This window comes from Schistocerca piceifrons, chromosome 5 (assembly GCF_021461385.2).
Source record: "Schistocerca piceifrons isolate TAMUIC-IGC-003096 chromosome 5, iqSchPice1.1, whole genome shotgun sequence".
Lineage (NCBI taxonomy): Eukaryota > Metazoa > Arthropoda > Insecta > Orthoptera > Acrididae > Schistocerca > Schistocerca piceifrons.
In genome coordinates this window covers 482,331,933-482,356,423 of record NC_060142.1, presented here as the reverse complement: position 1 = coordinate 482,356,423, position 24,491 = coordinate 482,331,933, and the positions used below count along the sequence as shown (strand labels likewise).

The 24,491-nt window shown below is 43.6% G+C and overlaps 1 pseudogene; it reads right to left on the bottom strand.

Annotated features, from left to right (window-relative positions):
- Positions 1 to 224: 224 nt before the first annotated feature.
- On the bottom strand, positions 225 to 342 carry LOC124799419 (annotated as a pseudogene).
- Between the last annotated feature and the right edge of the window lie 24,149 nt (positions 343 to 24,491).

Genomic DNA, 24,491 nt, shown 5'->3' with positions numbered 1-24,491 from the left:
TCTCCTAAAACTCTGAACTCTAACTCCGTCCGAACAGGCCATGGAGACTACCAACGGGACGCCCTGTCATCCTCATCCCTCAAGCGTCACTGGATGCGGATATTGAGGCGCATGTGGTCAGCACACCACTCTCCCGGCCGTATGTCAGTTTGCGAGACCGGAGCCGCTGCTTCTCAATCAAGTAGCTCCTCAGTTTGCCTCACAAGGGCTCAGTGCATTCTGCTTGCCAACAGCACTGGGCAGACAGGATGGTCACCCATCCAAGTGCTAGCCCAGCCCGACAACGCTTAACTTCGGTGATCTGACGGGAACCGGTGTTACCACTGCGGGAAGGCCGTTGGCTCCGGTATTCTCCTACTAATACTAAATTTTTGTTCCGTTATTTCGTCGCAGTGTCCTAAAGGATACGATTGGCGTACATCCCACATTAGTTTTGTGGTTATTTTGCTCAATGTTACTTGCCTGTTACCACTGACAGTTCAACGCAAAAGGCACTCCTCTGGATCGTTAAATGAAGGCCGTCGGCCACTGCGTTGCCCATGGTGAGAGGCAATGCCTGAAATTTGGTATTCTCGCGACACTCTTGACACTGTGGATTTCCGAATATTGAAATCTTTGACGATTTCAGAGATGGAATGTCCCATGCGTCTAGCTCCGGCTACCATTCCGCGTTCAAAGTCTTAATACCGATCATCCGACCATAATCAAGTCGGAAACATTTTCATATGAATGACCTGAGAACAAATGACTGCTCCGCCAAAGCACTGCCCGTTTATACGTTGTGTAGGCTATACTACTTCCATCTGCACATGTTCATATCGCTACCCCATGACTTTTGTCACCTCAGTCTAAATTTTAGCCTGCCGCTGTGGCCGAGCGGCTCTAGGCTCTTCATTCTGGAACAGCGCTGCTGCTACTGTCGCAGTTTCGAATCCTGCCTCGGGCATGGATGTGTGTGGTATCCTTAGGTTAGTTAGGTTTAAGTGTTCTAAGTCTAGGGGACTGATGACCTCAGATGTTAAGTCTCATAGTGCGTAGAGTCATTTGAACGATTTCTTAAATTTTAATTAAAAATAAAAGTGAGACGGCGTCCGTATCATGGTGTTGCTGCAAGTTTGTCTTCGTCGTGGCTTGCTTTCTCGTGTGGACGCTGTTTTGGTGCTGAGCTGCGAGCCGACCAGTCGTCTGATGTCCTCCAGCGTGTGTAGGCGAGTCACTTTACCGGTCTCGGGCATGTTACAGCTGTCCCACCACACACCTTCTCATCCCTACCGCCTTGAACATGCACATATAACAATCATCTATTTAGTAAGTCGTTAAGAGTGTTAAAATAGGCATTGTGATTGAATTCGCTTTAGTCATTCAAAATTAAATTCTGATCTTGCTTTTTGTAAGTGTAAATTTAGAGTTCCTCCAACACGTTAAGGAATACTCCCTTCTGAGCTACGTGTAGGATGTCCAAATTTTGATCACTGTTGGTGATTGAGGGATTTAAAGTTAAGTTGCCACATGTGCCGCAAATGCAGTTTTGTTTTGAGAGTATTTGCGCTCCCCGAATCTAGTTTCGAAGTTCCTCCCCATTTGCATTATGTATTGTATGCTGCAGTCACTGCATTTTATCCTATGACGTAACGTGTAAATTCCCTTACAACTTAGACGGAATACTCTTGTAACCGATACAATGAAATGCGATCTGATATATTTGATGTTTAGTGATGGTGTAGAAAATGTCATTATACATTTCATGGAGTATTTGTTGATTAGTTGGTTTACTGTTGTCTCCAGATCTGAGGATGGTTCACGTTGAACATAAACCGGCCATTTAAAAAAAAAGCAAACGAGGCGGACAATAAGAAACCCATTTTACAACCTATGATTGCGGATTTTCTCTGAGGACATTGTCAGTTTTTGCAAAATTCAAGGAAAACATAAATCTGGATGCCAAGAAAGGGATTTGAACACCGTCCTCCCGAATATAAGCCCACTGCGCCACCTCGCTCGGTCCAGGATCCTAAGACCAGGGTGAATTGCTGGCCTCTATGTAATCAGCTCAACCGTGGAACAAGGCGAACCATTACTAATCAATGGTTGATATTAAAACACAGCGTCATTTGGACCAACCTTCGGGTTGATCACAGTTATACTTAGTCTCGCCATCGACGGTACGCTAAGGCCCAGTCTTTCCGCTTTTTATTCTTTTCCTGCTGAAGCGCCGGGCAAGTTGCTTATGATGTGTAAGAGCGACAAAGTAGCAGATGTCCTGTCTCCTCGACCGAGCGGTACGTCCCAAAGGCAGACCATGCCGCCGTGACTCCTCTGCTTCTCTCACCCTGGTGAGAACACGCTGCTAGTTATATTACATACTTGTCCAGTGAAGTACTGCAGCTCCGCTTATAACCACTTAGGGGCCAGGTATATTTGACATTACTAATTAGCCGTAGCAAAGGAAGAAGTAAAAGAGTACCCGTGCAGCAGTGAGTACCCGACAGTAATAATTTCTAGGACGCTGTCCGATAGCATTCGTTATAGAAGGAGCTTCGATCAGATTTTCAATGAGACAAAGTCTCCATACAACATGTTTCCAGTGATTTCATTCACAGTTAACTTCCAATGTTATGGGTGTCAGTTGCCATGGATGATTTGTTCTGACCCTTCATTATAATGCTCATATACCTATGACGTGAAACGGGATCATCCTATGTAACACTGCCTGACGGAAAAAGTGAAACACCCAGAAGGATATAAGCAAACGATATGAAACTTCATTGATTGAGAGAATATGTGATGTTATTTCAGTGGTTACAAAATCGAGTCAAAAGTACAAAGAGCTTGGCAGTATGAACCCACTTATCGATATGACGTCGCAGCCCCTCTAACCTGGCCCCATGCAATAATTCTATTGCGACGGGTGTCACAAAGCCTTTGTATACTCTCCTAAAGAAAGTTGGAGTACAGCTCTTTTGACTGGTACTTGATATCTCTCGAACACTAGCGCTGGGATACGATTGAGGTCCCTGCGCCGGCCGGAGTGGCCGAGCGGTTAAGGCGCTACAGTCTGGAACCGCGCGACAGCTACAATCGCTGGTTCGAATCCTGCCTCGGGCATGGATGTGTGTGATGTCCTTAGGTTAGTTAGGTTTAAGTAGTTCTAAGTTCTAGGGGACTGATGACCTCCGAAGTTAAGTCCCATAGTGCTCAGAGCCATTTGAACCATTTTGAGGTCCCTGCGGATCCCACACAGTATGTTCTAACGGGAACACACGTGAAGATCTTCTCGACCACCAGATTACCTTAGAATGACGCACACTGTTCAAAAGACACTTGCCGTATGTGTCCGGTTGAAAAATGGCACCACGATAATGGCGCATGAGAAATAGCACTTGAAGAAGCAAGGTGACGATCAAGTACCGTTGTGCCGTCACGTTACCTCAAACGCACGAGCCGTGACCTAAAATCATTCCCCATGGTTCTCCACACCATGATGCCAGGAGTAATGCCACTGTATCTCCAAAACAACTGGAAGAATGGGACTTGTATCCACGCCGCCTGCATACTCGCCGACGATGGTCTTACGGAGTAGAGCAGTACCGCGATTCACCACTGTACACAAAGCGACATCATTCATTAAGCCGATGCCTTTCTGTCACGCCACCACTCCAAGCACAGCCTTTCGTGTTGTGATGGTATGGGCACCTACGCATGGGACGGTAATTACCTAATCTAACTGCTGCTGAATTGTTTTGACACTCCATTATAATGAACTATGAGGGAATTGTAGCTCATAGGGCTATGACATGGCAAGTGTTCATACCGTATAACAACGGATTCAATGTGTATTACAATTATTTTTACATTTAATTGTTTACAAACAATCCTGCTGGGCGAACATCTACAACTAAGCATTATACCAGAGATTGAAAATACCGCTTCAGTTGTAAATTTCTTTTATTATCACGACCGGTTTCGGGCAAGCCCATCCTCAGGTGTCGCAACTGTGTTGTGGCTCCCGAGCGCCGCGGTGGACGTGTACTAGGGACGGTGTGCTACCAAAATGGTTCAAATGGTTCTGAGCACTATGGACTCAACATCTGAGGTCATCAGTCCCCTAGAACTTAGAACTACTTAAGCCTAACTCACCTAAGGACATCACACACATCCATGCCCGAGGCAGGATTCGAACCTGCGACCGTAGCAGTCGCGCGGTTCCGGACTGAAGCGCCTAGAACCTCTCGGCCACAGCGGAAGGCGGTGTGCTACCTATGAACGCTCGTGGGCAGCACACCGCGCCTAGTAAACATTCACCGCGGCGGCCACAGCACAGTTGCGACACCTGAGGATGGGCTTAATGAGAGCCCGAAACAGGTCGTGTTAATAAAAAGAAATTTACGACTGAAGCGGTATTTTCAGTCTCTGGTTTAATTTTTTAATTGCGGACTTTTACTTAAAAATAAACGTATGTGTCTACATAAAATTCATAAGTTCACACTGAATCAATACCGTTCGCAGTGTAGTTATGGTAAGATATGACTTCTGAGGTGAATCGGGCCCCTTTTTATTACGAAAATTCAATAAAGAGTGTAGTTTATGAGGCCATGATCGTGTGATGTCGAAACAGCATCACAACTTATCTGGATATGTATTGTTAATTTTGTGACTATCCACATGCTCGTCTCATTTGAGGATGAATGTGGTAAATAAAAGAAAATGCACTTCAAGAGGCACTTTCAGAAATCGTCGTAAATTCAGTTATTGGTGTCCCTCGTCGCCCAGGCAACCAACGATGCTGTTTAAAACAGGAACTCAAAATCTACAGATCATTGGTTTCTGTGGTAGCAGTTATACTTGAAATTAATATCTTCCTACATTAATACCATAGGATTATTCTTCAGGTAACCGGAATGTAGGAACACTCGAGACAATACTGACCCTTCGACTTAGCTTAGAATATAGGTTGAGGAAAGACAAAATTATATATTTATGGTATTTGTAGACTTAGAAAAACCTTTTGACACTGATGATTGGAGTACTCTCTTTGAAATTCTAAAGGTACCAGGGGTAAAATACAGGGAGCGAACAGTTGCTTACAACTTGTACAGAAATCATACGGTAGTCATAAGACTCGAGGGGCATGAAAGGGAAGCAGTGATTGAGAAGAGAGTGAGAGTCGTCTATCCCCGAAGTTATTCAGTGTGCACATTGATCAAGCACTAAAGGAAACCAAAAGAAGTTGTAGTAGAAATTAAAGTTCATGGAGAGAAAAAAAAATTTTTGAGGTTTGCCGATGACCCTGTAATTGTCAGAGACAGCAAAGGACTTGGAAGAGCAGTTGAACGGAATGGACAGTCTCTTGAAAGGAGAATATGAGATGAAAATTAACAAAAGCAAAACGAAGATAATAGTGGAATGTCGCCGAATTACATCAGTCGATGCTGAGGGAATTGCATTAGGTAACGAGGCACTTAAAGTAATAGATGAGTTTATCCATTCGGGCTGCAAAATAACTGATGATGGCCGAAGTAGAGAGAATATAAAACGTAGACTGGCAACAGTATGAAAAGTATTTCTGAAGAAGAGAAATTTGTTAATATCAAGTGTAGATTTAGGCGTTAGGAAGTCTTTTATGAAAGTATTTGTGTGGAGTCATGTATGGAAGCGAAACATGAAGATAGACAGTTTAGACAAGAAGAGAATAGGAGCTTTCGAAATGCAATGCTACAGACAAATGTTAAAGATTAGATGGGTATATCACGTAATTATTGAGGAGTTGCTTCATAGAATTGAAGAGACAAGAAATTTGTGGCAGAACTTGACCAAAAGAAGGAATCGGTTGACAGGACACATTATCAGACATCAGTGGATCACCAATTTAGTACTGGAGGGAAGTAGGAAGGAGTGGGTGATAAAAATCGTAGAGCAAGACCAAGAGATGACTACACTAAGCAGATTCATAACGGTGTAGGTAGTAGTTATTCGGAGATGAAGAGGTTCGCATAGGATAGTGTGTCATGGAGAGCTGCATCAAACAATTCTTCGGGTTGAAGACCAAAACAACAAAACAAGAACAACAACCGGGCTGTGTACTTATCGTTTATATAAATCCCTTCAAACATTAAAGTTCTCTTCTGTACATAATCGTAGTCGAAGGATTGTAAAACCAAAGTTATATTTCTGGCTTTTAGCGTTCCTCAAAGTTAAAGAAAAAAGGAAAAAGTCCTACCAGCCAGTTAATTAAAATTCCATAATTGTCGTAACTGAATTAATCTAATTTGCATATATGTGAGATAGAGCTCACCATTCAATAGTTATAAGTTTTTTTCATAAACACTGTAACTGGGTTTCTGTTTACAAACGATATACAGAGTTAGGTCACTAATAAAAATTCAAAAGTCTTAACTCGTTTCATAGCTTGAACTCTGCGTTAGAGGGGGCTAGAAGAGAGGGAATCCATTTTTGTAGACATGCTTTATACCGAACATTCGTTTATTCTTTTCGTAGTCTGATAATGATCACCACGGGGTTGTTCTTGCGGTGAACGACTGTGGAAAGTTGTGTATTGTATCTGGGCCAAGTATAGTCTTCAGCGCTCGCCGTACCCGCGTGACGTACATTTAACAAGTGAAAAACAGACAAAACACTTTGTAGTTTGTATTCAAAAACGAATATTATAATAATAAATTCGTTAATTATATACAGCACCATATGTACAACATCTACATCACTACACTTTGAAGAGGAATGTGAAAACAAAGTTTAAGATCAGATTTACATCTCCACTATTACCGTACCGAAAGTGATTTGGTCAGTGCACTCCCTCAGCACCCGGTATTCCGCTGCAAACTAAGCGCCGAGTGCTGGTTTTTAGAATCGGGTACGTGATCTAGATAAGAACTGAAATTCCACGCCGGATTAATGACTCAAGTTGGCCACGCTATGAATTCAGGCGTCGTTTCATATCCAGTTACACGGCCGTTGATCTGGCTATCTTGCTTCCGCCTAAAATGCGTGAAGTGAAACGGCCTGAAAAATACGAAAATGCACGAGACACGACTTACCCGATATGCAGATATCCGATTCATAAAGCTACCTGCGCCGCGCCGCGCCATGCCACACACTAAGGTACCGTTGGCGTCGGGCCATAGGAACTAGCGCCAAAGCCATAGCAATAACGTTTTCTCAGATCAGTGATCCCATACAGAGAACGGGGAAAATTGTAGAGAAAAAGAAATACTTTGTCTCTAACGCGTTTACGTTTTGTTAAAACACGTAAAAACTGTAATTCACGTCGTTCTTAAATAGCATATTAGATTCCCCGCGACAGAGCTGGTTTTATTTGAAATTAGCGAATCTTACCACGCCTGTGAAATTGAAAATTAAATTTTATTTATGTCTCTCGACATATTTCCTTTGACTTCGCAACCTCCCTCCCACCGTAACTTGCTGATTCTCAATTGAAAGTTTTCTTTGCCGCATCCGACGTGAGTAAGGGAGTGTTAATGAGAGAATGCGCTTCGTGCGATGCTTGACTGTGTTGGCTAAAACGAAGAGGTGCTTCTTTTCTTTTGAATATTAAATTCATCTCTTCTTCAATTCAACTTTCCGGTTACTATCAAAGGATAACAGTTCATACCACTTACTTCGTTAGTTAAGTTCGTAAGTAGCATATTTCCTAACAATGGTCACATGCAACCATGCCCTTATTAGCGGTTAAATTTAGTTCCACTTTCAAACTGAAATTTGCCATTGCTTTATTGCTTTTTCGGATTCAACTATCACGCTATAAAAATTCCCGATTGCCTTTGTCCACGTAATAATATAGCCCGACAACGGATGCTGTACTTAAGAAAGACGATGCTGATTTGTCTGCTGATTTCGTGTATAATTAGACGAACCCCCATGAATAAACCGATAAATCACATACTATTGCCCTAATACGCGGCGAGAAATTTGCAAACTCTCATCTTATCAGCGTCTGCAAACAGGTATTTTCTGTGTGTGTGGCTTGACTGCCTACGAGAGTTCCACACGAAACTTGAACAGTGGTTGCCCTCGCCTCGCATAAAGATGAGTGGCCGGTAGTGCTTTGAACGACACAGCAAGACTGCACTATGCCTCCTGCTGGAAAATGTGAGTCAGCTCCGAATGTTCCAGAGAACAAGCGATGCCTAAGGGATGAGACTGAATACGTCATACAGCTACCGATAGTAGAATCCATTACAGCTTGCAATTCTGACAGTGACTTGTTTTTTTATCAGTAATTCTCTCGTAGCTCGTACCTATCGCAACGCTCTTTCTTTTCCCTCCTTACATCAGGTATTAGCCTTTATCTGCTATATGAACGACAAAAACAGTGTAGAACAAAAATTAAATTCTAAGTAGTGAACGAGCAGTTTCCTGTAATCTCAGTTGGCAGCCGATGATGTAGTTTAGTGTCCTCTGCGCTGCACTCGCACAGGGGTGATTTAGTGCATTATATTCTCTTGAGGTGTCTCCGTAATTGAAAGCAGGCGGAACATTTTTCCTAAAAATCTCCTGCTATACACACCAGAGTCACATCTCTGACGTAATGGAATGTTTGGGGGCGACTGTTTCCACATAGCGCCGTCCCTTATGCTGGTATGAAAGATGCAATTCCCTCTCCAATTGCAGACACAGTGGTCGACTAGGTTTAAGTGTGGAACCTCGGTCCATTTCTTTTTCCAGTTGTGCACTCCGCACCTATTATTAGGTATCTTCCTTTACCTTTATTTCGAGGCATTTGCAAAGTCATAGCTTCACACTCTCTTCCGACTTACTGTGTTTTTCTTGTTTCGTGCAACCGTCATCAGTTCGTAAGTGCTACGCCTGGGATCCTGGATCGATTCCCCATATTACCAAGTGCTTTCTTCATTGTGGCGAATTTAACAGATGTCACAGATTGGTAAAGATAACGCAGGAGCTACTTCAAGGCAAAGTGTTGGATTTGGTTCGAAATTCAACTCTGGAGTTCGTTGTATTACTCGAGAAGATAATGGTTCTTCCTCTCCATTTTCAAAAGGGCACAAATGTGACTTGGATCTGATGGATTATACATGTACGATTCGATGCAGATTATGCGAAGGAACTTGCTTCTCTCTTAGCATCAGTTTATCCCCGATCGCTGCAGTAGATCGCGTCAGTGGCAAACGTATTCAAGACATTGAATAAAGGCGCTGACAAGAAATTTCTTTCACAGACAATACTACTGAAAGCCACGGAGATTGTAAAATACGTCCTGCAGCAGTGACGTATGGCCGCTTAGCCTGGGAACGGCTAGGACGGGAGCCGGCAGTCCGTACGTTTTGGCAGTGAATATTAAATTTCATCGCGCGACGCAACAGCAGTATGGGCAGAAAGTTGTGCCCCCTCCTCCGGCCTTTACCTGCTCACGAGGTTTTTGTTGTGACGAACGGCACTTTAATAAATTGGCCGTGTTGATTAAAGTGCGGGGGGAGGCGTGGGACAGGGGTTTGCCGTGGCGGTCGTGTTATTGCTCTCCGCCGGCCCCGGGCCATAACACACGCCTGCGCGGCTTCCCAGGTAGCACAGTGCCTGTGCCGTTAATGCTACAGCAGCAGCAAAAACCTACGAAATGGAGATGACGTATAAAAAAGGGTAAGATGTTTGTGCTGTATAGGTCAACGAGACTAGCACACAGCCATCCATCGGTAGTGTATCTTCAGTTGCGTCAATATTCAATACAAACTAGGTCGTAGATGCTCGTACTGAGTGTGGAAAAGGAATTGGACGTAGCTTTTATTCATAGGACTTACAGAGAGTGATTGATTCAGAATGGTAAAATGGGCGGTCTCTAGAAACGCTGTATGCGAAAAAGACACTCACACCATCTCTTGGCTTCAAATTTCTGTTTCCGTCTGGCGTACAAACTGTTATTCATTATGCTATGCCCCTTATTTCTTCGCCGGCCGCTGTGGTCGAGCGGTTCTAGGCCCTTCAGTCCGGAACCGCGCTGCTGTTACGGTCGCAGGTTCGAATTCTGCCTCGGGCATGGATGTATACGGTGTCCTTCGGTTAGTTAGGTTAAAATCGTTCTAAGTTCTAGGGGACTGATGACCTCAGCTGTTAAGTCCCATAGTGCTCAGAGTCATTTGAACCATTTGAACCTTATTTCTTCAAGTAGTTTCTCTGTGGCTCTGAGGGAGCTGGGTGGACTGTGGCCCAGACTTCCCATCCCGAAAGAACCGGTGATAGTTGACTGAGTCAAATACCAGTCTACTGACAAATCGGTGACGCTAAACACTTGGCCAAATAAGTAGCAGTAATGCTGCAAAAAATACCGTTACTTTTCATACTTTAAGAGCTGAGTGAAATAGATAGCGTTATCAAGAATTTGTTCTTTTGTCTGAATTGATTAGCCGGGTGTTCTTCGAAGTACAACAGTTATATAGAGGGTGTAACGGGTATACAGGGTGGTCCATTGATAGTGACCGGGCCAAATATCTCACGAAATAAACGTCAAACGAAAAAACTACAAAGAACGAAACTCGTCGAACTTGAAAGGGGAAACCAGATGGCGCACCGAGCGAGGTGGCGCAGCGGTTAGCACACTGGACTCGCATTCGGGAGGACGACGGTTCAATCCCGCGTCCGGCCATCCTGATTTAGGTTTTCTGTGATTTCCCTAAATCTCTTCAGGCAAATGCCGGGATGGTTCCTTTGAAAAGGGCCGGCCGACTTCCTTCCGCTTCCTTCTCTAATCTGATGAGACGGATGACCTCGCTGTTTCGTCTCCTCCCCCAAAACAACCCAACGCCCCCGCCCCTCCCCCACATGGCGCTATGGCAGGACCATCTAGCGGGCCAGGCATAGCGTCATCTGGTTTCCCCCTTCAAGCTAGATGACTTTCGTTCTTTGCAGTTTTTTCGTTTGATGCTTATTTCTTGAGATATTTGGCCCGGTCACGATCAATGGACCACCCTGTATATACCAGTATTTCTGTTGGAGACTGAGAACGGTATACTGAACAACATTACATCGGTATTTACCTCATTTACAGACTAATAATTATAGCTATTACACGTTGTACGTTTTTAGGTTCGTTAGTGCCTCCAAGTACACGTCGCTAGAGCGAGACATTAATGTTTAGTTTCCCGTGGGCAGCAGGTCCGGTGTTGACGTGAGGAGCCATGGACGCAAAGTGATTAGTCTATACTGATAGGCTTCGTCCGTTTAGTGGTGCAATTACGGCCATGCAGGGATCATCAGTTTGTGATGTGTTTGTGGAAAGATGTTCGATGCAGAGAGAAAACAACCAACACAGTGATGTGTGTACATATGAAAATACCACATAAAAAAATCTGCTCTTACATCCATTATTCCCTGTATAATGACGTGGCTGTAGAAACGGACGCCTTGAAGGTTCCATTTAATCCACCTTCCTCAGGTAATACAAACAAACAATTTCAGACTTATAAACCGCATCATTGCCAAAACAAACTGCTGATCTGCAGCGTTAATTACGTCTGATTTTCAATTTGTAAATTGTTTCATTTGGTTTACTGTTCTTTGAAAGCTATAATCAGGCAGATCAGTGCAGAAACAACACACACTGCGATGTGAGAACGGCTCCACGTTTGAGACAACAAGTGATAATGTGTTGTCTTGATACAAAAGCTCGTCTTTCCCATATCTGTCTCTTAGGCGTACCAAGAGCTGTTGAAAACTGTATCTGTCTAGTGAATTACAATTAACACTGATACTGAAATACTCCCAACGCATCCCATTCACTCAACATGCCATTCTAGTACATACGTAAATCGAAACACAGCAGTCATACACTCGGTTTGTTAACCAAATACGAGTTATATTTTACCCAGCAAACAACCTGTCTCTACTTAGCATGCCACTGACTGAATTCATGCGACCTTTGTAGCCTGAACAACTCATGATTTGAAATTTTCTCAAACTTGAGGTCTGGAGTGATAACGTTGTGGGATGCAATTGGTATACGTCGACAATCACAACTGTTACGAATTGCTATTGCTCCCACTGGCGAAAATCTGCCTATTGCGTGGTGGAAAAGCTCCGCCATAGGTAGTCTGTGGGAGACCAGACAGGGAAAAGATTGATTTTTCCTCGTCAGCGTTTAATCAACAAGGCGAGAAATGGTGGTGGTAGCCATCCCCTAACCACCAAACCTCGCGCGGACGTCCTAATATAAATCCCAAATTTCTTCGGAGGTTCCCATGGAATGAGAGCATGGTACACAGTTAATGTGATCCCTCCATCATATTTGGACGCTAACCTTAGTCGGCTCCTCGGTGGTATTCAAGAGCTGTAGACTACCTTCAGAACTCTGTTCAGTCTGTCCTCCTCATTGTTACCATCCTTCTAGGTATACACACATACCCACTTTCACCTAGGAGAATCACTTGCGATAGAAACAAAGCAATTTCACATGAAGGACAAAAGAGCCACTGCGCAAGCTATTCAGGCGCCTAAACAGCCCCTTCTGAATCATCGAGATAATAATGACATATGACTTTATTTTTGTACGTAAGCAGTGAGTACTAAAGTCAAAACTATTCTTCATCACACAATAAATGCTTTATTACAAGAGAATGCCCAGACATACGATCTTTCAATCATCTTCGTTTTTTCATCATCTTACCTTATTCGAAGACAACTGGCCTGGAATGTAATAAAACGTCGCTCTGCAAGTGACCTGTTAGTACTGAATGTAGTCAAACCGCTTATAGCTGTTAAAATTCATTAGTGCTGTTGTAATTTCTGCACTTTGTCGTTTTCAAGTACAGTGGGATGTTTATGCCCACCCTACAACGTTAAGTAGTGTCGTGCGGGAACATAGTTCCCAGCAGTCTGAATGTAAATACATATTCAACTGAATAATCAATGATTATAGTTACGAATAATTTAAATTAGAATGATCTCATGGGTAATGTTGTGGGGAAAGGCAAACAAAGAATGCGATTTATTTGCAAAACAATTAGTGCAACAGGTCTACTAAAGAGATTGCTTACAGTACGCTCGTCCGTCCTCTTCAGGAGTATTACAGCTCGTTGTGGGATCCTCATCACATAGCATTGACAGAGGACTTCGAAAAAGTTTAAAGGACAGGTCGTTTTGTACTACCGCAAAATAGGGGAGAAAGTGCCATGGCTATGATGCGTGAATTGGGGTGGCAATTAAAAGAAAGGTGTTTTCCGTTGCGACAGGTTTTTTTCACGAAATTTCAATCACTAACGCGTTCTTCGTCGCGGCAGGATCTCCTCATGAATTTTCAGTCACCAACTTTCTCCTCCGAATGCGAAAAATGTTTTCTCGGCGCCCACATGCATAGTCAGTTAAATAAAAGAACTCAGAGCTCGCACGGAAAGGTTTAAGTGTTCGTTCTTCTCGCGTGCTGTTCGAGAGAAGAACGTTAGAGAAACTGCTTGAAGGTGATTCGATGAATCTTCTGTCAGCTACTTAATTGTGAATTGTAAACTAGTAACGTAGATGTAAATATGGTTATCGCTCATGCAACGTGCGTTTCTTTTCTGTGAATGTTGTGGATGAAGATTTTATTTTTGTGTGAGTGGAATGCTGTTTATATGCTCACCATATGGGTCGTGCTAACATGGTATGTTAAAGCGCTGTACAACCATGTGTGTTTTCATTAAGACCGCTGGGAAATGTGTTCCAGCATGTCATGACCCAACGTTGTGTGGTAGGTTTTAATGAGCCACTAGGATTGAAAGTGACAGAATGTCGAAACTGCAATTGCAATAAATATTTTCAACAGCTATAATCGGACTATCTACATTTAATAATTTCATTTAGATCATGGACACAGTCATCATCATAATTTTGACTGTTCATGTCACACAAAACTCAGTTCTACTAAACTCTGGAAGTAAAGCAAAGGACGCCAACATTTCACATGTTATTCTTCGTGTCTACGTATGAAAGGTCCAGTTTATCTGAAAACGTGTTCTAAAAAGCTTGTGTAATTCCTCAACTTGAATATCTTACTTGTGTCTGTAGTATATATACACAGCTTCAGTGTCATTCTGTCCCTCTGCACGCTAATATCATCAAAGGCTCGCTGTGTAGTGATCTAAGGTTTATCCGACGAGACACGTGACTATTATATGAGCTGCTGGTCTTTATGTTGATTAAGAGTGTGGCTTGTTGCATGATGAACATTTTCCAAGTGTCGCCACAGCTACACATACAAGGTATACAAGGTGCAGCTTATCATTATCTTTCTTTTCCTTACCTTTCTCGTATATTTTTCTTTACATTCATCTTAATCTTCTCCCCTGCTTGCAACGGGTTCTCAGTATTGCGAAGTACAGATAACAACGATCTTTTTATACTCCTGACTGTCATTTTGTTTGCCTGAAAGGAAGCCTCCATTAGGCAGCGGTATTGGTTTTCGTTTCTGCACGCACCTACAAGAAGACGTCTCCTGTGAATTATGTGTTGCCAGAAGACAGGAACTTATCAAAAAGGATGCTGCCTGATTTTCACTGCCTCCAAATGCTGTCTATCTGTAGATAACTTCTTTCACTCCCCTGCACTGATTACGTGAACTTAATTGTACTTCTGAAGCTTTAAATTTGTTCGATACTTATCATTTAGCAGTACATAACAAAGCGTCTGCAAATAGCCATCTCTATTCATTGGCATCATGTGAGAAGGAAATTTACGTATGCGTATTAACATGTACTATCATTGAGCCAATGTTTTCTTCATGATTTACAGGGGATTGTAAAAGAATGATAACAAAATCTCTCACATCCGTAAGATACACCTGGTTCTTCAAATTTCACGTTGATGCTACCTCAGACAACCAAAACGTTAATATTCAGGCAGGAGCCGATGCATATGATATTCCAGTGGTCTCCCCTGTCTTTTATAAGGGGGCTGAATTCACGTAATTGGTCAAAAGTAGCAATATCGTAATGACTGAAAATGGTTATTCTCTCAAGACGATGAACAGGTACATTCATTTGCCAACACACCTGAATCATTGCGGCGCTTTTGTGTGAAGTACTAGACCAACGCTTCAAGAATCCAACATCCAGTGACTTACACTACGGTGACAGACAGATTGCCGGAGTAACACGTACACAAGCTATAAAAGGGCAGCTGTCATCTGTACTCAGATGACAGACGTGAAAGCTGTCCGACGAGATTATGGCCACACGACGGGAAATAACAGACTTTGAACGCGGAATGGTAATGGCAGCTATACGCAGGGGACATTCCATTTCGGATATCGTTAGGGAATTCAATGTTCCGAGATATACAGTGTCAAGAGTGTGTCTAGAATACCAAATTTCAGGCATTACCTCTTACCACGAACCACTCAGGAGCCGACGGCCTTCACTTTATGACGGAGAGCAGCGGCATATGCGTAGAGTTGTCAGTGCTAACAGACAAGCAACATTGCGTGAAAAAACTGCAGAAATCAATGTGGGACGTACGAGTAACGTATCCGTTAGGACACTGCGGCGAAATTTGGCGTTAACGGGCTATGGCAGCAGACGACCGTCTCTGGTGCCTTTCCTAACAGCACAACATCGCCTGCAGCGCCTCTTCTGGGCTTGTGACCGTATCACTTGGACCCTAGACCACTGGAAAACCGTGGACTGGTCAGATAACTCCCGATTACAATTGGTAAGAGGTGATGACAGGATTCGAGTGTAGCGTGGACCCCATGAAGCCAGACCCAAGTTGTCAACAAGACACTGTGCGAGCTGGTGGTGGCTACACAATGGTGTGGGCTGTGTTTACATGGAATGGACTGGGTCCTCTGGTCCACATTAACCGATCACTAACTGGAAATGGCTATTCTGTTATTTGGAGATCATTTGTAGCCGTTCATAGTCTTTACGTTCGCAAACAACGATGGAATCTTTATGGATGACAATGCGTGATGTCACCGAGCCACAGTTGTTCTCGATTGGTCTGGAGATTATATTAGACAATTCGAGCGAATAATTTGGCCACCCAGATCGCCTAATATGAATAACATCGAAAATTTCTGGGACATCATCGAGGTCAGTTCGTGCACAAAATCCTCGATCGGCGACACTTTCTCAATTGTGGAGAGCTATAGAGGCAGCATGGCTCAATATTTCTGCAGGGGACTTCCAACGACTTTTTGAGTCAATGCCACGTCGAGTTGTTGCACTACACCGGCAAGAGGAGCTCCGACACGATACTGGGAGTTATCCCCTGACTTTTGTCAGCTCATTGTATACGGACTGTAAGAGAGACAGATAAATACGGACGACCGAAATTATGATAGAGTGTTAGCGAATCACAAATTGTTTCTAGGTTCCCTAAGCGTTTATAGCACCGTTACAGGAGCTTTTTGCAGATTTACTCTGTGCAGGCAGCGATACCTTAATAAATTCATGGAAAGATTATTTCAGTGTGCTTGGTAACTATATCGAGAAATTATGCGTGCCATTACCATGCTACAGTGTATCCGTGTAGGTCCCTGTAGAATAAAGTTTGCACATCAAATTCCTCCCTGCGTTTTACATTACACTAGAACAAATGACGGCTGTAATATTATATTAGGAAAATTAATGTTAAAATTTTGCTAGTAGCATTCATGCATTTCAGTACTAAAATTCCTATACTATTGTGATACTTCTTAGTAAGTGGACTGGGATTCGCACAGATAACGGCAAGTTGTTCTGTGACTACCCAAGACACCCTACAAACGCTTTGAAATTTCGAGTTTATCATTCTGATGACGCTTCGGTACTCATCAGACATCAAAAGCAGTATTCACTGCAGCCAGAAACATCTTTTGGAACCTGTATGACTACATTTTTGTTGTTTTCTCCCGTAGACGAAAGAAAACTTACTTTGTTCGGAGTAAAGATGAAGTGAAGTGGGCATGTCATGTTCGTAACCTCACGAGCTGGGAAATGGCGCCGCCTGAAGACGTCTAACGAGTGAGCAATTGCTGTAATGACGATTAGTGGCAGTAAAAGCCGACCCAAGTCACGGTCAGCGGGAGAAGTCGCGCTGGAAGTTCACGGTCTACAACAAGAGACAACCGTGCAGCCACGTCCCATCCAAGCATACTGCCGAGAGGTTGCGTTTCGTACACTGCGTATAAGTGAAGGCGTAAGAGCTTCTCTACTGGCTATTTCTTAGGGGATGCGGCGTAAGTGAATACGGCTTAATGGGGCGAGTAAATGTCACACATCACAACATTTCTTCAGAATGACAGCAATCAGCCCTACAGATCACAAAATATCTGCGTATAGCTCTCTGCCTGAGTATGTTAAATATCCATCATTATTTTCCGTCCTGATTTCAAGTGGATATAATGCTATCACTAGGGAACAGTGAAACTTGTGGCTAAAGGGGAAAGTACTGAAGGTACCAGAATCTACAGAGTCGGTTTTGGCCGAACACGAAAAACTATTGTAAAGCCGTGCAGGCAGCAGCATGAATTGGCATTTTAACACTACCAATCATACACTGAAGCGCCAAAGAAGCTGGTATAGGCATGCGTAATCAAATACAGAGATGTGTAAACAGGAAGAATGTGGCGCTGCAGTCGGCAACGCCTATGTAAGACAAGAAGTGTCTGGCGCCGTTGTCAGATCGGTTACTGCTGCTACAACGGCAGGTTATTTAAATGAGTTTGAAGGTGGTGTTACAGTCGGCGCACAAGCGATGGGACATAGAATCTCCAAGCTACCGATGAAGTGGGGATTTCCCGTACGACCATTTCAAGAGTGTACCGTGAATATCAGAAATCCGGTAAAACATCAAGTCTTCGACATCACTGCTACCGGAAAAAGATCCTGCAAGAACGCGAACGTGACCAACGACGACTGAAGAGAATCGTTCAACGTGACATAAGTGCAACCCTTCCGCAAATTGCTGCAGATTTCAATCCTGGGCCATCAGCAAGTCTCGGCGTCCGAACCATTCGACGAAACATCATCGATAAGGGGTATCTGAGCCGAAGGCCTACTCGTGTACCCTTGATGACTGCACGATACAAATCTTTACGCCTCCCCTGGGCCCGTCAACACCGACATTGGACTGTTGGTGACTGGAAACATATTGCATTGTCGGACGAATCTCGTTTCAAGCTGTATCGAGCTGATGGATGTCTACGTGTATCCAGACAACCTCATGAATTCATTGACCCTGCGTCTCAGCAGAGGACTGTTCAAGTTCGTATGCCCTATGGAATTGTGTGTTGCGTGTGCAGCTGGAGTGATATTGAATCCCTGATACGTCTAGACACGACTCTGACGGGTGACACTTACGTAAGCATCCTGTCCGATCACCTGCATCCATTTATGTCCATTGTGCACTCCCAAGGACTTGGGAGATTCCAGCACGACAATGCGACACCCCACACGACCAGAATTGCTACAGAGTGGCTCCAGGAACACTCTATTGAGTTTAAACACTTCTGTTGGTCACCAAACACCCCAGACATTAACATTACTGAGCTTAGCTGAGATGCCTTGCAACGTGCTGTTCTGAAGAGATCTCCACCTTCTTACTCTATAACGGATTTATGGACAGCCCTGCAGGATTCATGGAGTCAATATCCTCCAGCGCTACTTCAGACACTAGTCGAGTCCATGCCACGTCGTGTTGCGGCAGTTCTGCGTGCTCGCGGGGGCCCTACTCGATATTAGGCAGGTGTACCAGTTTCTATGGCTCTTCAGTGTAGGTGTTAATTCGGAAGTCGTTGCTTCCTGCGAAGCTACCTGTGGCAGAAACGACACTGTAGCAACAGCATGTGCTCAGAGGATCAGATAAAGTTGGACTAGCCCGAAAGTTTCTCACTGGCACTTAAAAAAGAAGTGCAGTTGAACTGACTTACCCCTTCCACCCGCCACTTCCGCTGCTCCCTACCGTAGTAATTTCTGATCTGTCCACTGCAACCTTATAATGTAATTTTAATAATAGCGACCCCACCGTGGCTTCACTCAGAGCTGTGTGAAGGGCTTAGGCTCAGCACACCACTCTCCAGGCCTTTGTCAGCTTCACAGACCCAGACGCCGCCACTTCTCATTCAGGTAGCTCCTCAGTTCTCCTCATGAAGTTTTGTGTTCCCGTTTCAATTTTCCCAACAAGAAAATATTTCTCACAGCACCAAGGACCGAACCTGAGTTCTGCATGTGGCAGACAGACCGGTTGGCCTATTACCTATGAATACGGCAGCTTCGGATATTAACATGGCAAACAAGCGGGAAGATGATCCCCTAAGGCCTAGAAAACCAGGAACAGGCTTGCTCTTTATATGCAGAATCTAATAAACGTAGTAATAAAACGGTTGCAGATACAACACAAGAGTGAGATGTCTATCGGCCATGCTGAAATCATTATCGCTGACGGGCAAATGCATACCTTGTGATAACCGAGTAAATAGTCTTTGCATGACTCACAGATATGGCGATTTACAACGCTAAAAAATATTTGTAGTAAACTGCACTTGATAACACACGGCACGTATTGGCTTAGGCTTTTTACTTCCTACCTGAGTCTGTTTCAGCTGTTTCCTAACTCCTGATCATTGAAAATCCCTTGTTTGCCATACCAGGCACTATGTACCTCGTGGTGGCGAAACGAGAGCTATCGACTACCTCGCGCTACCATAAGTTTAGGTCATCGCGAATTAGGATATTTATTTCAGTTTCGGAAAAGAAGTCTTTCTTGTCTAAACAATCTTGTATCTGAATCGAGAAGCCTCCTACTTGCAGCATTTCCCATACCTTCTTTCCCACTCTCATTACCGTCTTGCAGTTTTAGATATAACCTTTCTCACCTATGTTTCCGAAATCGCTAGCACACGGTTAAACGATGGCGCTTGCCTCCAAGATAGCCATTTCGAATCCTGCTGGTGGCAGCCATGTGCATAACCAGGAAAATGGAGGGAGTTTGGGGCAGATGGAGAGTGTTATTTTGAAGTTACCGTTCACCAGATCTCGTGCCAATTCCCTGGGTAAACCTTCAACATTTTCCGTAGTGTGTCATTACTGCATGTGACACTGTAACTAGTGATGTGTACTTAACGTAGAGGTGTTAATCAGGAAGATAACTTAGATGTTATCTGACTGAACTGGGTTAAATACCAACGCCGAATTTCATCCATTCTCTTCTCTCTCACTCACCCTTAGCATTGCGTAGTGAATTCTACATGCAGTCATCATAGTCAATTGCTAAGCAATTGCACTTAAGAATCTGGCGCGCGCGCGGACGCATGCACACACACACACACACACACACACACACACACACACACACACACACACACACACACACACACATAGAGAGAGGAGAGAGAGGGAGAGAGAGAGAGAGAGAGAGAGAGAGAGAGAGAGAGAGAGAGAGAGAGAAGGAATATGCAGGATCTTAAAACAATGTCATATGCTTTGAGGGGTGGTAGTATTCATCAAAACAAGGCAAACAAGTAGAATTACCACGTGTTTGAAAACACTCTTTCCGAGATCTGAAAACTTGACGACAGGAGGATCTGAAAGACTTTTGGTTAATCCGGGCATTAGTTAGTCTGTAGTAAGTTCTGTGGTTCGATTCGTTTTAGTATATTACTGTGCAGCAAGTTAATCTCACCTCTTATTAAACCATGACTTATTGTGCTATATGTCATATGAACTGTTCGGTACATTTCCTTTTCTTTTTCCTATCACTTGTAAGAAACAGAAGCCCACTGCTCTGCAAGTGACATAACAGATATGATTTTCTGGTATGGTTTAGCAAATGGAAGTAACTTGCGAGGCCGAACCTTTACGTTCAAAAATATCCACGTGACAGAGAACTGCGTGGTAAGCTGTTCGATCGACTTTCCTTGCGCCATATGCGTGCTCCAAGGCCCCAAAAGGTAAACTGTCGGAGTAGTTGCAGATTTCTCACGCTTGAGATGGAGGAAAGTGTGCAACGTTTAGTGGACGAAAATCCAGGAACCAATTTCAGACAACTGTGACAGCGGCTGAATGTATGTGTCTTTCTCTTACCTGATCGTGATGAACAACTGTTGTACTTATAAAAAGTCAGATTATACCGAAGGGAAACAGATGTATATTCAGTATATCCTACGAATAAATGTTCAGCTCTCATAAAGTACGTGTTCATGACATCATGTTTACTGCTATTGTTTTTCTTGTTTCGATGAGTACTACCACCTGTCAAAATATTCGACACTTTTTAAGGCCCTGTATAACATGATAGGTTACAAATTTTAATTGCCGTACAGTCCAATAGTAACTAGATAACAGGTTTCGGTTGGCCAACAACCATCTCCGATCACAGTTTCACCGTAATTAGTAACGCAGTCTAAAGTCTCAGGTATCTGTTACTATTAAATTACGATCTGAAAATAGTTCCGAACTCAGTTATGTGGTTATTAGTGGAGTGCATTGTAATGAAGACTATTAAAATTGACAATAAAAAATTTAGAGTGCAATGTCCTCTTCATTTGAAGATACCGGGTTTCTCGAATAACACTATTGGTTTACGTACCGTATTTTACTAAATGTAAGACGTAACAGACTATAAGACGCACCTTAATTTTTAAGCATTTTTTAATAACATTCTTACCATTTTCATTATTACATTGCAAAGCCAGACTAACCGAACTGACGTTTAAAATTCCTGAAAATCGTCATATTACATTCAATTCTCTATTTGCATATTTAGTCTCCCTCATTTTTTTTTCAGTTCTTCTTTACTAGCCCGCCACTGGCGAATGGTTTATTTCTGTTGGTGGAGGGCCGAAATGCCGCTCAGTTGCACTGTTTCCATGTTCTTCTGCATATGCTCTCCGCCTACTTATCTAAGTAGTAACGTGCTTGCCTACCATGCAGCGGGCCCGGGATCGATTCCCGTCTGGGTTGGAGATTTTCTCCTCTCGTGGACTTTGTGTCGTGCTGTCGTCGTCATTTCATCATCACTGACACACAATCGCTCACTGTGGCGTCACCTGAAATAAGACTTGTAATTCGGCGGCCGAACTTTCCAGGATGGAGCCTCCCTCCCGTCAATGCCGCACGACCATTTCATTTCTGCATATGCTATTACTTTCAATTTATAGTCCGTATCATATTTTCCCTTAGGAAACTGGCTACTAACAAAAATATTGTACGTTACCGATAACACAAATCACTTTCAGTTCAAGTTCACTGGGACCATAGACTGCAGTGACCCATCAGAGGCTACACAGTCCTCCGAGTTTGTGATGGCGGGACGGGAGGCAGACAGTTTTAGCAAGCTCGTGAATCCTCACAATACATGTTTGTCTCATCGGTGCACTGGAAATTTTATTATTTATTTCGAGTATAAGACCACACCTGTATTTTGGAGGCAATTTTTCGAAGGAAAAAGTGCGTCTTATAGTCCGTAAAGTGTGGTATAAGGATTTCTCTGCAATAGATTGAAGAGAGTTGTACGACGCCTTATGGTATAGGCCAAGCCGGTGTTCGCTTCGATCCAGAATCCAAACGCACGCTGACTCTGTAGTTGTGGACGGAATACGTGAAGAGAACACCCGCCGCAGTGAGTCACGAATCGCGGTCAGGAGCCGTGCAAAAGTCGGCAGCGGACGAGGAAAAGCATTTTGGCAGCAAGCAAGCAGTAAGCTGCAGGCGGCACGCGCGACATTAACGCGAGCTTTCGCGACTGCGCTGCGCCATGCCTGGCAGCTGCCGCTACATAAACATGAGCGGACCGCGCTGTCGGCCTGCTCGCAACACCGCACAGCGCTCCGGCACGCGGCAGCTGCCAACACCGCCCACCCCCACCAACTCCACCCGCAGATGTGTATTGTTTCTCCTGCAGGCTCTGATTAGCTGTGGCGAGACGGGAGCTACGCCGAAGGAGGAAAGGCGGATTACGCCGCTACTGCTAGGTGCTATACACAATATTTCCGAGAATATCTTGTAAAAATCAGAAAACTACCTTAGGCCTTTTGCACTTGACATCTTCCATAAATCTCCTCAGGACGTCGCAGCAGATCTTTCCCCTGATTACATTATACTGCATTTTAAAACTTAAGTAGCAACTATGTTTCACGGCTGTAAGATGATATTTAAATTTTTTTTCATTCTGATTTCAAATCTGATTTTGTTTTTCCTATGTCACTTCGTTTTTCTGCGCAAATCATATCTGAAGTCTTAGTTGAAATCACGCTCAAACAGGGAATTCTTTTAACTGCATTAAAAATAAATTGTACATTTTGTAACCTTGTACAGATTCACCACACACTGCTTTACCTGGAGAATGGTATATGTTCAGTTGAAATGCTAATAATTATTAAAAAAACAAAAAAAGACCTATGAAGTTTAATTTTCATTTGCTGATTTTACTGCATCCAGTTCTTACTGACATATGGCGAAATTTCCCTTCCTTGAAAATAGAGTCAAATGTTATTCATAGTTCACGTATTTCAACACAACTTTAAGAACGTTTTCATACGTATCCTAATAGTAAAAACTAAAGGTCGTGTGACTAGGGCCTCCCGTCGGGTAGACCGTTCGCCGGGTGCAAGTCTTTCGATCTGACGCCTCTTCGGCGATTTGCGCGTCGATGGGGATGAAAAGATAATGATTAGGACAACACAACACCCAGCCCCTGAGCGGAGAAAATCTCCGACCCAGCCGGAAATCGAACGCGGGCCCGTAGGATTGACCTTCTGTCACGCTGACCACTTTTTTTTTTTTAGTTTGGTCTGTGCGGACGTCACATGCCGTCCCTTCAAGTTGACCGTTGATTCCTTTACTCAGATTTTTATTACAGAGGACAATCGGCCCTCTGACCGAACACGCAGAGCTACCGTGCCGGCGTACTAAACAAATTTCCATTTATGTTCAAATGGTTCAAATGGCTCTGAGCACTATGGGACTTAACATTTGAGGTCATCAGTCCCCTAGAACCTAGAACTACTTAAACCTAACTAACCTAAGGACGTCACGCACATCCATGCCCGAGGCAGGATTCGAATCTGCGACCGTAGCAGTCGCGCGGTTCCAGACTGATGCGCCTAGAACCGCTCGGCCACCTTGGTCATTATGTGAAAATGTACCTTTTGGCTACGGTTTGATCAGTGTATAAACAATCTCAACTTACCTGGATCATATGTTACGTTAGGTAAATTCAATAAACCCTCAAAATCACAACAACAAAAACTCATGTGGTCTTCATCTTTAAAGAATTTAATTAATTCCCTTCAATGTTCCTGTACCAAGAGAATGATACTCCTTGTAGTAGAAGGCGTCTCGCTTTTAGTCTTGACCCAAACAATTCGGCGGCTTCTTTTGTCTGACTGAAGTCACTAGTGAAATCATTTACTTAATTTTGATTACGTAAATCTGCTGCAGACTCTTCGTCCGACTTGTAACCATCACCGTCCTCGCTTTCATTTTCTCACCTGCTCTCCTTTGCAAACCTTCGAGAATGGTACGTGGAACTGGAAAAGGGACAGACAGATTGGCTAT